Below are 13,087 nucleotides of genomic sequence, written 5' to 3'. Positions count from 1 at the left end.
GGGCACTGAGGATGCAGAGCTGTGTGGTGGGCATCCCATGGATACATCATCAGTGCATGGGAATGATACTACATGCATGGGAATAATGCTTCAAGGGGAGATGCTCACCAGCACACACCTGGGACATTTCAGGAGGCAAAGACAGGTTGTCCCCAACAGCCCCAGAGCAAACGAGGATCCTCCCCTGCCTCCTGTGAGCCCCACTGGGGTTTCCCCCCTCACTGTTCCCAGCCCTGGGCCGGGGTCTCTCATCCTCCCTGGGCAGAGCAGGACGGTGACACAAGCACATTGGGAACTCCCTGAGGTTCCGGCTATTTCTTTCCACTTGGCACCACAACAGGAGGTGATGCTTCCCTGGTTCCTCCTGGGGACCTGGGAGACCCCCTATGTGTTAAATGAATGCCTTTAACCCTTAAGTACCTGGGAAAATGCACCAGGAGGGGAACAGATGCCTCCCACAGCGAGGCCCTAAGGGGCTGGTAAAATCCTGGAGCAGTAGGACACGCTCTCCCCAGCGTGTGGGATCTCCTCAACTTCACATTCACCGCCAGGAGCATCCCTGATGGATGCAGTTTGGACTTTAACTGTAATCCCGATGAAATGCACCACATGGTTCCTAACCCCAGGCACTTAGTGGGCAAGCAGCAGGATTCCCGTGGCTTTCCAGGCCCAGTTCAGCCTGGTGCTCACTTTATGGGCTTGCAGCACATCCCATGGAGATGGAGCACTCAGGTGCCTGCAGCAACGCTGCTGCAGGGGCTGAGCCGGTTCTGCCGCAGCCAGGACAGCACTGACTTTAGCAGCACTGAATGCAGCAACCCCAACTGAAACAACCCAAACCAAGAGCATCCGGGGCTGTGGGGCCACAGGGGGGGGGTCTCCGTGCACCTCCTCAGGGATGAATTTACATGCAGTGGCTTTCCCAGCCCTGCTCCGGTGGCCCCCTCTCCCCATCCCGCCGCAGCCCACGGTTGTGAGCTGTTGTGTGTTGTTTTAACACGAGGCTGCAGCTCTAACCCAGAGCCTTGGATTGTCAAACAGTTTTCCTTCTCTTTTCTTCCCTTCAGACAAAAAAATACAGCTGAACTAATTCGATGAAAGGGGAAAATAAAACGTAAGCCAGACTAAACATACGCAGCTCCTACCTACAGCCAGGGCCCTGCTTCTCCCAGGCCAAAGTCAACACACGTCAATTTTTAACATGACAGGGCTTTAAAAGGGAGGTTTGAGCCCTGGATGAGAGGCGGCTGGAAAGCATTAATAGCAAGGTCTGTCAATTAAAGGCAGGGGTGAGGAGCCACCAGGACAAGGGCTGGGGGTTCCCTCCCCCCCCCCCTTCATTTGGGGGGGAATGATTTATGAAGAAATCCACAGCCACATTCCCAGCTGAGTGATGGGCTTTGTTTCAGAGCATGGAGAACAGCCCAGCAGGCTGGGGATGAGACCGATGGGTTATGGAGAGCACTGCTCCAGGGATGGCCCCACTGATCCCGGTGTGGCTGCTCCCAGTTCACCTGTGGGTGCTGGGGCAGAGCAGCAGCTCCTCTGGAGCATCACCACCCAGCAGGATCTGCAGTCGCTGGGCTGAGCTGACGCAGCGCTAATGGGCCTGTGCCATGGAAATGGCTATTTTGGGTTCTTGCAAAAAAGATCCCCCAAAAAAACCAAAACCAAACAAGACCCCTGACCTGCTTTTATCACTTCTATCAGCCCCATAGGAAGTGTTTCCATGGCTCCCGTGGGCTGGGCAGGTTTCTGTCCCAACCACCCACTGGGCTCCAAAACAGCTAGGAAAAAACAAGGAAAAGAGGCAGAGCAACATCAGCCCCATCAGCCTTTGACAATGGAGGCAAAAGTGAGTGGGAATGAGTCAGGGGGACCAAGCTCTTCATGGAGCAGGAAAGGGATTTTCTCCTAAAGCCCAGGAAACATCCGCCCATGGTGCTGGAAGGAGCTCCCAAGCTCTAGAGCAGCAGTGCTGGCTTTCAGCTGCAGGAGCAGGTAAAAACTCAGCCCGCAGAGAAAGAGCGGAGGTTCGTTTCACATCCAACACCTAAATAAATACCACATCCACACTCTGCAGTGTGTCCCACAGCGGGGTGCATTGCACACAGCCACGGCGCAGGAGCTGAGGGAGCAGCTCCAATATCCCCCACTGCAATATCCTGTCCCCAACAGCGGCTGCACCAGGTGCTCCAGAGGGCCTTAGGAGCCCTTGGCTTTCAAACACAACCCGTTCTGCCCCCAGCATTGACTTTGTCTCCAGTGGGTTGGGGACCTTCCTGGAGACCTCCCAGGTACGGACATCCCATCCTTCCACTGACCTGACAGCCGGGTGTGTGGGGATGGAGCAACGCGCTTCAAGGACCAGTGGAGCAGGATGCGGCTCTGCTGCTGCAGAGCGAGGTGGTGAGCTGGGCTCCAGCCCTGCTCTTGGGCGTAAAGGATACAGATGTTAAACTGATGCCACTTTTGATCTCAGCCAAAAAAAACCAAGAGGGTTGAAAACCTCCATCCCAAACTGTAAGCAAAGCTGGTTCCTGCTTAATCCCAATGACTCCACTTCCCCCCCCCATCAAGAGGGGCAGCCATGCAATGGTGAAGGTTCCTTCCTCCATGGGACCTACCCAGAGCAGGGATCACAAGGTTGCAAGAAATTCCCTCTTTAAAGGATGCTGCTGGGAATGCTGCTCACACCGGGCTGGGTTCAATGGGACTGCTCTGGACTCGGAGCAAGACTTAGCCCCACACTCCTCCCACTTCAAGATGAGCATCTTTAACCTGAGAGCGTCAGGGCTGTTGGTGTCACTGTAAGACCAGGAACACACAAAGTCATGAGGGATCAATGGAACTTAAATCCTCAAACTCCACAAGACCTTTTCAGGTGCAGCAATGGGGACAAGGATAAATTAAGCATCTCCAGCATGGTATCAAGTGAACAAATAGCAGAGAAGAGCTGCCCTAATGGAGCAGAGCAAGGCGCTTCCCTTCCCAGGGATGTCTGCTAGGAACAGCCTGAAACATTTCCATGTCCTTTGCCTTCTGCTAGCAAGGTCAGCTCTGCTCTCCCCACCCCAACATCCTCCATCAGGGCCTCTTCTGGGAACTCGCAGCCACGCACCAGATGTCACAGAGACAGAAAAACAACCAGGGGCCAGGCCAGGGCAGTTCTCCCCTACCCAGAAGACCAAAGCAGGGGGCAGCCGGGCAGGGGAAGGAGAGCACAGCACCCCCCAGTCCCTGGGGTTGGATGCAGGAGCCCCTTCATCCTGGAGCAGCCACCCTGCCCCTGCAGGCAACCCCACAGCTCCAGGCATCCCCCAGCAGCAGCCATCCACTGGGAATCAACACTGGCAACCCAAAGGGGAATTGGGTCCCCCCCTGTATTCACTGCTTGGTTTGAGCAGTGCTCAGCGATAGCAAAGCTCTGCGGGGTCCCCAGCAGCACCCCAGTGGACACCAGCACACAAACACCCCACTCGCTGCAGGATAGGGACCCTCACAGGGCACTCCATAGCCCCCATGCTGCCAGCACCAGGGCAGCTCAGCCTCTGCCAACCCCCAGCACGTTTCACAAGAAAGAGCTATGAGAGAAGAGCAGCACCGCTACCCAAGAGGGTGCTGGCACCAGACACCCCTGGTTTAGCTGGAGAACACAGTTACTCACAGATTTCTAGAGGCTTTCTTTCTCAGGGCTGCAGACCTCAGACCTGCAAACACCGCATCAGCTGCTGCCTGGGATGGAAAGATGAAGTAGAGAAGAAGAGAAACCACAAGACTTGAAAAAGAAATCCACTTGCATTTGGTGATGCTCTGAACTCCTCCTTCAAGCTTCCGACCACCTTCTCTGCAGCACAAATCCTGAGACTAGAAAAAAAGAATTAAAAACAGAAGAGAGAGGAGACCTCCATATCCCAGGATCACTGGCTTCAAATCAGAAAGCTTTGCATTAGCCCCCAAATGCAATCATCCCCCCTTCCTTGAGCAGAAGGAAACAGAGCCTGAAGGGAAGGTGCAGGTGTGGGCTTTTATGGATGCTCATGTTCTCCAGGTGAGCCAGTTCCTGGGTGGGGAATCCACCCTGATAACCACCCCCCACCCAGCCACCCCCCGGGTCTGCTGCCTGCTCTGGAGGTGGGCATGGCTCTGACCACTGCATCACCAACCTGCAAACAGCTCCTAAAAACACCTTCCACCCACCCCAGGCTGCTCCAGCAGCGTGGCCAGAGCCACTGGGATACCCCTGCGGGCTCCCAGGGGATGGAGGCTCGGGAAAAGAAGGAAAACATTAATCTTCAGTCCTGCCCCCCATGAGCTTCTCCATGTTTGTGAACGTTCCCAGAGCCTCACATTAATAGGGGCTGGGATAAACATCACATCGTGGCAGGTACCCGTGGACATACCCACTGGTGTGGGTGGCCACACGTACACATCCTCTCCTCCATATTCAAGGTTTTCAGGAGTAACCTTGGGAAAAGAGTAAGCTGTAGCTCTTCTTGTCCCGGCAGATAACGTTTGTCACCGTTCAGCCTGCCTGCAGGGTTTGTTTTATTGGGTTTCCAGGTGTCAGCAAGCCCCAGCTGAATTACACCAACTCCTTCATAAAGGGAGAAAAGTGACTTGACTTCTGCTCTCCACACCACACTACACATCCTGGCCTGGGTGGGTCCAACACTTGTTGTTTTGCAAGGGTGCAATAGCTGCATCTAGAGCCCTGGAAGGTTTTGAGCACCTCTGTTGAGACACACTAACCATGGAACAGTTTGGGTTGGAAGGGAGCTTTAAAGCTCCTCCAGCTCCAGCGCCTGCCACGGGCAGGGACACCTTCCACTAGAGCAGGGTGCTGCAAGCCCCTGTGTCCAACCTGGTCTTGAGCACTGCCAGGGATTAGGTAAATGAATGAACACCGGTGCTTGACTGTGGCTGGACCGAGATGGGGTCGGACAGTGAGTGCGAACCAGTGGAGCTCGGGTCCGTCCTTGGGAAGCTGAGCGGGGCCGCCCCATCGCTGCGCACCGCGGGGAGCGGGCGGGAGGTGCTGCGGAAGGGGGGGCTCTGGCACCCCCGGTACTGTCCCGGGTCTCGTCCCGGGTCCGCCGGGCCCCGGCGCTGCCGCACCCGCCGTTACCAGAAGGTGCCGCCGTCCGCCTGCAAATTGCTCCCGGCCCAATTAGGAGGCGGGTATCGGCCGCAATCACGGCTGCTGATAGAGATAAATGGGGACGGCGCGATCAGGCCGGCGATGGGCGGGGGGTGAGGGGGGGTTAAGGGAGGGGAAAAAAAAGGGAGGAAAAAAAAAAAACAATTGAACTTTTCATCAGCTGCTAATCATGATTTTTTTTTATTGCTTTGCTGAGCATTTTCTGGGGAATAAAACCTCGGAGGAGCCCGGGCTTTTGTGGAAAATGAAAGGGCATATAAAAAAATGAATGTACATGGATTCTAAATATTTCAGGTTGTATGACTTTGTGTTTGACCTTAGCAGAAGATGAACTAATCCTGCAATATAATAGACTTTCATAGAGATATGGAAAATGGCTGCTTTTTTATCTGGGTTACCATGGGAACCATCAGAGAGAAGGCCTAGCTGAGATGCAATAGAAGGTTATTAAATGTGTGCTTGTGTATATTGGAAAAATACAGCTTTTTGTCATCTTGTGTCACTCATAGGTCTTTAATACGTAATGTTTAGGTTATTAATAAACTAACACAGGTCTGTTTTTTACAGGGAACAACTGCGAATACAGCCATAAAAAATTAGCACAAGTTGAACATTCACAAAGCTCCGGAGCACGGGCAGGGCTGGGCCTTTCTTACCACCAACTTCCACCCGAGTTCCCCTCCCTTTGCAGGCCGGGAAGGGCCGAGTGTTGCTGGGCAGGCAGAGGGGCTGGGACACGGTTGGGGGTCCTGTCCCCAACCCGGGATCTCACCACCCCCTGGGCTGGGGACACAGGAGTGGCCTGTGGTGGCACATAGCAAAATGCTGCCTTGTTTGGTACCTCGGCACAAGCTGAGGTGCTGCTGGGGAGAGCAGGGTGGGTGAGAGTGGAGGGGACGTTCACTCCTTGTGCTGGGCCAGGGATCTGTTGCTCTGGACCAGGTGTGCATGGCCGGGCTGGGAGAGTTCACTGATACATAGAGGGTTTTTCTGGGAAAATAATAACAATAACATCAGGAAAGATACCAAGGAACCAGAAAACTGGGAGGGAAGAGAAAAGAAAAAGAGAGAACAGGGAAAGAGGGGAAGAAGGAGAGAAAGAAAGAGGGAAAGAAGGAGAGAAGGAGAGAAGGAAAGGAAATAAAAGAAAGAGGAACACAGATGCCCTGTTCTGCCTGCAGCTGGGATGTGGGGTTCACCCAGCACCCACGAGGCGGCTGGAAGCTGCCCCAGCCCCGGGGGACCCAGGGACTGGCTGCGCTGACAGGATTCTGGGTGGAACAGCCTGGGAGGTTTAACCAGCTGGACCTTGAGGGTGCCGAGGGCTCGGGCTGGACCAGGGTACCGCTGAGCCTAAGAGCGGCTTTAGGGAACTCGGCGCCCCTGGAGCAGCTCCCGGGTGCGGGTGAATGCGACTGTGAGTGCAGAGTGAACATAAGCACAAGCGGATGCCCAAGACGATGCTCTCCCTCTTCCCTTCTCCCTGTAAATCCACCAGCTCCCCAGCGGAGCAACCCCGAATCCCCATTGCACGGCAGCATCTTGCAAGCCGCGGTGCTGTACCACCCTGCCCTGGCTCGGGGACAGCCAGGGGACCCTCTCCTCACTCCTCCACGTCCACAGCAAAATCCGTTTGTGCCGAGAGCCTCTGGGGTGTCCCGGGTCCGGCCGGGGGCACCGCCTGCAGAGCAACCCCGCGTCCATGCATACTAAGCAAAGCAAGGAATACATAGATTTTGCCTATCTGCCGATCAAACGCGGAGATCTGCTCTGGTAAATGATGCATTAGATGCGGTGGCTGTATTTGTTGTGTGAGTTTTGAAAGGGTTCCGATAATCTGGAAGCGAGAGATAAGGAACACCATTTATTCAGCAGCACTTTGGAACCAATTTTCAACCCTGTTCAACCCCATTCTCCAGCAGCCTCCAGGAGCCCAGGAGATAAGGATTGGGCTATTCATTATCTTCACAAGGAACAAAGATTAGCTAGCAGAGATGAAAAATTACCCCTGGATAGTAATAATAAGGAAGCGAACCTGGAGAGCTGCTGAGCCTATATTCTCCTTGCTGCTGGTGCTGCTTCTTCTCTTTTTAAATTTTCTCTCTTTTTTTTTTTAAATCAATATTGAAAAGGTTGGGGATTTTTTCTTTTTTAATTTTTTTTTCTCCTTATTTTTTTCGGGGGGTTTCAGCCTTTCCCACTGTCTGTTGTATTGTTCGATATGCAGAATATGGTTGTTACCGTGGAAGAAGCAGAGCACGGTCCCCGCTCCTTCCCAGACTTTCAGATGACATCTTAAGTAGGAAACCTAAAGAGCAGAGGAAAACATCCTTCTCTTCCAGCGGGAAAGAAGAGCAAATCGCACCCGCGCCCCTCCGGCCCCCAATGCCGTTGGTGGCACTCGGTGGATGGCCCTGGCCCGGGGCAACCCGGGACAGCGGGGTCCCGCGCTCCGCCGGTCTCAGCCCCTCCCCGAGCCCCGGAGCGGCCGCCCTCGTTTGTCCCCGCGCGGGGAGCAATCTGCAGGATTCAAACCCCGCTTTTGCCGTGGTTTTCCCGCCCGAGCGACGATCCCTCGGTTTAGAGTCGTTCCGTGCAGGGGCGATCCCAGGGCGCGGCTGGCAGCAGCGTCTCCCTCTTCCTGGGCACAAGGGAAAGACGGGGATATATATATGTATATGTGTATTTATTTTAATACCGCTTTCTTTTGTATTCCCCCCCTCCCCGCATAAATCTGGTGATGCATCTCCTCTCAGAGGATGAAGGGTAATACAGGAGAAGTAATTAAAACACTTACTTTGGAAATGGGCTGCGTGGGGCTGATAAGAATTATCTGCCGCATATCAAGGACCCTTTTTCCCCCAACCATATCACAAAGACAGACAGAAAATGCCAGCAGAATGGGATCCCCCCCCACCCCACCCCGCCTTTCCCCTGCTCACATTTTTACCTCCATTATGATGATAATTCCGCCTCCCGCGAAACTTTTCTCCTTCCCTTCCCGAACCGTATTTCGATTCCCCGCTCCCGCAGGACTCCCGCCGGACGGTCCGGCCTTTGTCTCCCCATTAACACGGTTTCCCCGCAGCCCCGGGCAGGGGGTCCCGTCCGCTCTCCCCCGGAGATTCATGTTGAGCCCCTCTGCCGACCCCGGGGCCCGCCACCCCACCCCGACACCGGGCGCTTGGGGAGGGGACCCCCCAACCCAGACCCGCACACACACACGCACCGGGAGCAAAATACCCGTCAGGTGAGGACTGCAGAGCCGGGGCTGGGGAGCGCAAACGTTTCCAAACCCATTCGTTTTGGCTGGTTCTCCTATGTGTGTTTTACCGTTACCTTCCTAGCTACAACAACGATTCCTGGCGAAATAGCTGCTTGCGCCTCTTTCAGCTTCTCCGCTGCTTCTCCTACTTGCAGGTGCATAGCCCGAAAGACTGAGTTTGGGAAGGGAGAGGGGGGAGAAGAAACACGAGGTTATACGAAAACCAGGCTGGCCAATACGAAAAAGGAAAAGTATAAACCGAGAAACCCCCAAACATTCCCCTCGCACGGGAGTGGAAACAAAATTAATACGAATAGGAATAATTTATACGAATAATTGATCCTGCAAAGCGGGTCCCCCCAACCCCACCTTCCTTGGAGGCGGTGGAAGAAGCGAGCGGCTCGGGAGCCAGCCGGAGCCGGATTCCCAGTGCCTGGAATGCGAGTGTGTGTTGTTGGTATAATATCAATTCATTTAAAATATGAAAGTCAAGTCGCGTAGACTGTGACAGCAACCGTAACAAAAGGTGCAAGCAACAGACAATGTGATGTGCTTGTACAGATATTGTAATGATGCAAATGAAGTGGAGGGGACGAGCTGCCTTATTATGTACATAAATACACAGTGGCTCGCTGTGCCATCCTTGAATGCAGGAGAGAGAGAGGGAAGGGGAGGGAAAGAAGGGAGAGAGGGAAAGAGAGGGAGGGAGGGAAGGAGGGAGGGAGGAAGGGAAGGGGGGGAAGGAAAAAAGAAACAAGGGCTCAGCTCGAAAACTGCAGCCGCTCTCCGCAGCGCGCACCTCGGGCAGCCCCGCGCAGCCTGCGCGCACCGTCCGCCGCCGAGAACCGGCGCAGGCGGGCGGGAGGCTCTGCGGAGCGGCCCCGCGGGAGAGCGGATCCAGCGCTTTCCAGGCACCGGCCGGAAAACTGAAAGAAACCTGAGGAACAGCGAAAGGCGAGGTAAGGGGATGCGGCTGCGCGGCCCCAGGGCTGCCGTACCGGCGCCGCCACCGCGCACCGGGATGCGGGTCTCGCCTCTGGAACACATCGCTCGGGGCAGTTTTCCCCGGGGACAAACAGGGCACGGTTGTGTGAAGAACGAATAAATGTCCCCAGCACGTACGGTCGCTCCCGGCAGCCTCGGCCGGGCCCGGCTGAACCCGGTGCAGCGCTCGGAGACTCCGTGGGGGCTCTACCGGGCGCACCGGATCGCTCCTGCACGGGCACCCTGCGGGGAGCGGGGCCGCGTCTGAGGCTGGTTGGGTTTTATTCCCTTCCCCATTGTCACCGGGTAATTATTTAAATCTCCATCTTGGAAAGTTGCATTTCACCCGGGGCGGCCGGGCAGGCACTTCCCGGAGCACGGGCGTGCAGAGCCCGCGCCCCCTCCCGCAGCCGCGGCCCGTCCCCTCGCCCCATTGTTGGCAGATTTGGGCATTAAAAAGCAAAAGAAAGAAAACCGGAGGGAGATGCGGGTTCGCTGTGCCGGCCCTGCACCTGCCCGCCGCAGCCCGCCAGTCCCAGTCCCGTGCGGCAGCTTTACGGGGCTTTGCATGATTTTTGCTGTTGTATGTGCAAAGTTCCCCTCTTTATCCTCTTTTTGCTTTGGGATGCTGGGGCTGGAAGGCAAGGAGGGGCGGGGGGGGGAAGAAAAAAATAAATAGAAGCACCCAGGAGCAGAGCTGCCTGGATTTGAGGCGATTTCAATAAGAAAAGCTGTTTCTCTAAGCGGGATGCGCGTTTCTGTCGCGGGGGTTCTTCTCCCCTGGAGCATCGTTATTAAAAGCAATTAGTTACTACAGTTTTTACCCTCGGAAGTCCCATGCCGCCCTGGTCCGTGCCCCGCTGCTTATAGGGGGAACGCAGCCGAGACCGGTACCGCGGGCGAGACGAGCACCGCTGCCCGTTTCGGGCTCCGTCCCTCCCCAGCGGAGTTTTGCTTGCGAGGAAGCAAATGAAACCTGCAGGAACGGCCCCTTTCCTGCACCAGCTGAGCCCGAAATAACCTTGCAAGGGAAGAAAAAATACACATAAAATTAAACCGAGCTCCGGCGAACGAAATCTTCCCTGGTAGCGCCTGAAAATAAATGGTGATAGGTTTCTCTGGCTGTGCAGCTCCTCACGCCTCCCGCACGCGTTTGGCTTTGGGAAGTCGCACAAAAGCCGTCGTTTTGGGCAGGCGGGGGTCACTCGAGCATTTTCTTCCCCTTTATTTGCTGTCGGGGGAAGAGGGGGACGAACTTCGGACAAAGAGCAGGTGAAGGAGAGATGGGGCGGATAGGACAGCAGCAACTGGCTGCGGGATGGGGGAAACGAGAGGCTCCTCCGGGGTTAAAAAATAATAATTTAAGTATTCCATGATTTATTTCCAGAGCCGTCTCTCTTTTCTTTTTTATTTCCCTTGTTCCTTATTTTCCTTCCCTTTCTTTTCCTTTCCTTTTAATTTCCCTTTTCTTTAATTTTCCCTTCCTTTTCTTTTCCTTTTTTTTTCCCTTTAACGCAGCTCAAACAGGGTCTCGCGGTTAGGAGGTAACTGTGTCACTTTATAGCCCCATTAGCAGCCATTAGCGGGGAGGGGGGGCCGGGGGAGAAGCAAAGCGAAGCGGAGACAAGACCAGAGGGAGGAAAACACCGAAATAAAACAACCAGGCAGAAAGCCAGAACTTCCCCTCCCCAAAACATTGTACCCAAGGACACACCAGAGAAGGGGGTGTCTGGAGGGAAGTGTCGCTGGGGGTGAGGTTCCAGCCCAGCCACTCCCGGCTGCGAGGGTCCGAGCACCCAGAATAGGGAAAAAAAAAGGAAATCAAAAGGAATAAACCCAATTCCGTGTGCGTGGATAGGGAAAGAGGGGTTCTGCCTTCGCCTCTGCCCCGGCGTAGGTGTCAACTCCATCACACAGGGCTCCTAACTGTTGCTAAAACACGTTGTCGTCTCCCCCCTCTCCCTTAACGATATGACATCACTTGTCAATCAAATCAAAATAACCAGTTGTGCTTCCAGAGCTGGGAAAGCTCCTGATTAAAACCGAAAAAAAAAAAAAGAAATGCAACGGGAATAACAAAATGAAGTTAATAAACCGGAGTTAATGCCCGGACCCGCTGCCTCCCCAGAGGGTTGTGGGGGAGCTGCTCACCGGGACGCGGGTGCAGAGCTGCTGCTGCTGCTTCTCCCGACGGGGAATTAATTCAATTAACCGCCAGCCCTGCCGCCGGGGCATTAGCGGCCGAGTCCGCAGCGGCGGCCGGGTCGGCAAACGCTGGCAGCGAGGCCGGGAAGCGGCGGCGAAAGAAACAGCGAAATAAACTCAAGTGAAACCCTGGGAGGCGGCTGGAGGAAAACCTCCCGCGGGAATTCAGCCGCTTCCTCAGCTGAAATGGTCCATCCCTGATAAAGGGGTCCTTCAGTTACAGAGGGATTTAGAGGCGGGGGGAGGGTGCGAGGAAAGGCGCCGGACCCCGGCTCGGGAATGGCGGGACCCGACCCCAGGAGCTGCCGCCTCCGTCTCTGGTTCGCCCCTTTTGTTTCGCTTCGGCCCCCGGTAACCCGAGACAGGGGCTTCAGGGAGCCCCGGCCGGGCAGCGCCGGGGTCTGCCTCGCCATAAATCAAACCGCCTGATTAATCTTTACAATTTGTCTTTTAAAACAAACACGAACGAATTATCAGCTCGTTAACTGCGATTTTATCACCTGCCTAAAACAAACAGCCCACCCCGCTCGCCCCCCCCAAGAAAAAACCTAGCGCGGCCCCATGCTGGTGGCAGCGGGCAGTAATTAAACAGCCATATTGATTAATAAAGGCGCAGCTAGGCGCTGGGCCCGCTCCGGCCGGGCCCGGGATGATCCCGGCTGCTCCGGGAGGGATCGCGGGCACGGAGCGCCCCGGCTCCGGCAGCCCCCGGGCTGCGGGGATAACGAGACGCCGAGGGGACCGACCTGCAACCGGCCGCGTTCAGTTTATACTCACCCTTTCTTCGGAAAATAAAAAAGAATAAATTCCTTTGGGGGGGATATTTGAGTGGATTTGTGGAGGTTTTGATGCGTGCAGAAAGAAAATCGCTTCGGAGGTCGAAGCCGGGTTTTTCGAAAGCTCCCAGGTTCTCTCGCTTTTGACTTTCCTTTTTCTTTCTTTTTTTTATTGCTTTGTTTCCCTTTCCTCCTTGGCACCTCCGGCCCTGGGCGCCCGGGCACCCCAAGGCCCGGCCCCGCTTCCCCGCCCAGCCCCAGCGCTGGCCCCGGCCTGCCCCGACCACCCAGCCCGGCCGGAGAGAAGCCGGCTCCGCCGTCCCTGCTGCGGCCGGCAGCCAAGCGAGGAGCTGCCGCCCGGATCAGCTGCTTGGCATCCCCCCAGCGGAGGGGGGCTAGGGGCACGGCCAAGCCCCGAAAGCAGGGCCTTGGGGAGTCCTGGCTTCGGGTGCAACAGGAAAGGATGCGGGGAGAGGGGGAGCAAAGCTGGCTCCCCCAGCCCCAGCCTCCGTAGAAGCCATCCCGGGCCGCGTTGCCTGTTCTCCTCTCCGGGTCTGCGCTGGGGGTGCCCCTGGGGGATGCTTGGAGGGAACAAGGGGTGATGGTGGTGAGGGAATAGCTATGGAGGGAGCCCGAATCGCTCCGGTGAGACGGGATCGGCAGCGAGGAAAAGAAGTTTTATTATTACCGTCATCA

General features: G+C 55.6%; 1 long non-coding RNA gene across 2 annotated transcripts; it reads right to left on the bottom strand.

Moving 5' to 3' along the window:
- Positions 1 to 7,012: 7,012 nt before the first annotated feature.
- On the bottom strand, positions 7,013 to 11,799 carry LOC130603698 (uncharacterized). 2 transcript variants are annotated; one of them, XR_008973245.1, is made up of 3 exons: positions 11,125 to 11,799; positions 8,495 to 8,598; positions 7,013 to 7,798 (listed from the first exon to the last, which is right to left on the bottom strand). It is a non-coding gene; the product is annotated as an uncharacterized LOC130603698 (long non-coding RNA). The 2 variants fall into 2 exon arrangements; XR_008973246.1 differs by lacking the exon at positions 11,125 to 11,799 and adding an exon at positions 10,235 to 10,299.
- Positions 11,800 to 13,087: the final 1,288 nt, after the last annotated feature.

The sequence above is a fragment of the Pezoporus wallicus genome, unplaced genomic scaffold (genome assembly GCF_028554395.1).
Source record: "Pezoporus wallicus isolate ANWC-B61680 ecotype Strahan unplaced genomic scaffold, APGP_CSIRO_Pwel_v1 contig_8542, whole genome shotgun sequence".
Classification (NCBI taxonomy): Eukaryota; Metazoa; Chordata; class Aves; order Psittaciformes; family Psittacidae; genus Pezoporus; species Pezoporus wallicus.
The sequence above is the reverse complement of the archived record's forward strand: the minus strand, read 5'-3'. Positions and strand labels throughout refer to the sequence as shown.